Genomic DNA, 2824 nt, shown 5'->3' with positions numbered 1-2824 from the left:
TTTCTAGTTTCTTCCAAATGGTCCCATCAATATTTTATACATTGCACTACTTTAATCTCTCTCTCTCACTGCTTTTGCGTGCTGAGAAAAGAGTAAAGCAAAGGATTGCATGTTGGAGTCGGTTGCTTTTTCCACAGTCGACCATGACCACCCAATCCCTCGAAAACAACCTTCCCATTAATCTCTGCAACTTATTCCTCAGCCCTAGAGAGAGAAACCCACTTCAAATCTTTCCCTTTCATATTCAACTCAAGAAGGAGAACCAAAATGCGTGATAAGAGAGAACATTACTCTTCAAGCATAGCCACCATATTCAATTCTTCTTCTCTTCAAAAATAGCTTCTAGAAGAGCTCTCTCTCTCTCTTTCGCTAAGAATGTTCTGTCCAAAATAAGCGAAGTATGTCTTCCCAAGATAGGCAGGTGTGTGCTCATGGTGATTCTGGACTTGTCCTGACAACTGACCCAAAGCCCAGACTGAGGTGGACTGTGGAATTGCATGACCGCTTTGTTGATGCAGTCACTTAATTGGGAGGCCCTGACAGTACTTGTTCTGTTTCTTACTGCTATTTTATCTCCTGCCTTTTGTTTCTTGTACTAGATGGAAAATGGCATGTTAACTGGGATGCATGATTCAATTTCTGCAGAGGCAACTCCAAAGACCATCATGAGAGTTATGGGTGTCAAGGGTCTTACTCTTTACCATCTTAAGAGCCATCTCCAGGTCGGTTTAGAGAACCAAAAAAAAGAAAAAAAATCTGAGGTCATTCCATCACTTCTATTTTCTAGCCTATTTGCTTAAATAACTCTCATCATGAATTTACCTCTAATTCATTGACTTGTTATCCTTAATTTTTTTGGTTCCTCTGCTATCTAGAAATTCAGGCTAGGAAAGCAACCACACAAGGAATTCAATGATCATTCAGTTAAGGACAGTGAGACAGGTGCATAAGAATATGAATGTGTGTGTGTGTGTGTGTGTGTGTTTCATTAATAGAAGAGAGGGTGTTTCTTGACAGCAGCAACTTTAGAACTCCAAAGAAATACAAGTTCTTCATCAGGAATGATTGGTCGGAATGCAAATGAGTAAGAACTTTCATGATCTGTTTGTCATTGATAGAAAAGATAAACGGACCAACTTTAAGCTTGTGCATCTTTTTATAGTAATCAAGGTTGTGCTTGTTTGTTTTATTAGAAATGCTTTGTTAGGAACGTGCACATAAGTGAAGCCTTTAGACTGCAAATGGAGGTACAAAGAAGATTGCATGAACAACTAGAGGTAGTCAAATTCTGATTAAAAAAAACAGCCGTACAGGAGAAGTATAAACACAAAATCATGCTTTTATGTCTAACCATATGGTTATGGATACAGGTGCAAAAACATCTCCAGTTGAGAATAGAAGCTCAAGGGAGGTACATGCAAACCATACTTGAAAAAGCCTGCCAGACCCTATCTGGTGACCCTATGGCATTGAAGGGTAGTGGAAATTGTGTTGGTGGTAACCAAGGGATGATAGATATGGGGAAAATGAAAGAGTTGAATCCTGACATGAATTTGCCTTCCCTGCAAGACCTCCAAATCATATGTGGAGATGGCATACAACAACATCAGATTAATAGGCCACTGGATGGAATATTCTTTTCAACCAATGACAATGTTTGCATAGGTAAGAATTAAGAGGCATACTAGTTATTCATACTTTTGGTAGTATCAAAGATCCATTAGTATGGGCAGATGAATTTAGACTGCAAGATTTGAGTACAGCAGCACCATGCATGGGATCCACTCAATCTCAAGAGGAAGATGAAAGTTTACAAGCTGCACCAACTAGCACAACTGACAGTAAAAATGAAATAGGATCCGTGGAAGATATTTATGAAGCCAAGCTTATCCTATTAGCTAAAAGGATTGATATTTGTAGAAAAATTCGATCCTGTTGACAGAATTAATTTCACCATTGATGATACATGGGAGGAGGATCTGCATCTTTACCTCTAGAAAAGAAATTATATTGTTAAGGATATCCTCAGCTTCATAAATGTAGTGTCAATTGCTAGTTATCAAATTAATAAAAGTTGGATCGATGACATATGGAATTATTTATCACATAGACTTATCATGTTAGGACAATTTGTAACTTGATAGAAGGTACTGTCTTAGATGGTCAAGTAGAACCAAATGGGAGCGGAGGGACTGCCTGAAAAAGAAAGCCCTTGTGAAGGACAAATCCCCACCGCACATCTCACTTGATCACGATATGCGTGGGGACACTCAGGATTCTCAAGTGAGATGTGTGGTGAGGATTGAATACACCGGATGATCAGTTATATTCAATATGACCTGATCTGCTTTTTTTCTTAAGGCTTTAATGGCTAATTTGTCAAAGCAGGTTATCTGTTCATAAGTGAAACACTTTATGCAGGAATTCTTTTATTTATAATTTAAGGTTATAGAAAGTATAGAAGGCAGACCAAGTGCAATCACATTGCACGAAAAATGTGCACCACCTGTCCGATTTAGACTGACAACCAGCTCATTGGCAATGTGAGGCCCAATAGCATGTGCAGTGATATGGGCCTCACATATTTGTGCTGAGGGGTTTTAACCATTCACGTGAGCCTATATCAGGTTCGCATTCCCTCGCAGGCCCCACCACTTGAACCAGGGTTCTTCCTGTTAAATACCAAAAAAAAGGTTGCCATCAGAATGAGAAACTACCTACATTAATTCTTTTAGGAAGATTGAGAGGGTGGTGTATGTTCTCCCCCGATGATTCACTGAATCCCACGTCTGTGTTCGGGGGTCTGAATGAGTGCCACGTATGT

At 39.4% G+C, this 2824-nt stretch overlaps 1 pseudogene; it reads left to right on the top strand.

The window, feature by feature from the left end:
- Positions 1–400: 400 nt before the first annotated feature.
- Positions 401–2444, top strand: LOC149831046 (myb family transcription factor IPN2-like; annotated as a pseudogene).
- Positions 2445–2824: the final 380 nt, after the last annotated feature.

The sequence above is a fragment of the Nuphar pumila genome, chromosome 7 (genome assembly GCF_984573655.1).
Source record: "Nuphar pumila chromosome 7, dmNupPumi1.hap1.1, whole genome shotgun sequence".
NCBI classification, from domain to species: domain Eukaryota; kingdom Viridiplantae; phylum Streptophyta; class Magnoliopsida; order Nymphaeales; family Nymphaeaceae; genus Nuphar; species Nuphar pumila.
Note: the sequence above shows the minus strand (reverse complement) of the source record. Positions and strands in the feature narration are given on the sequence as shown.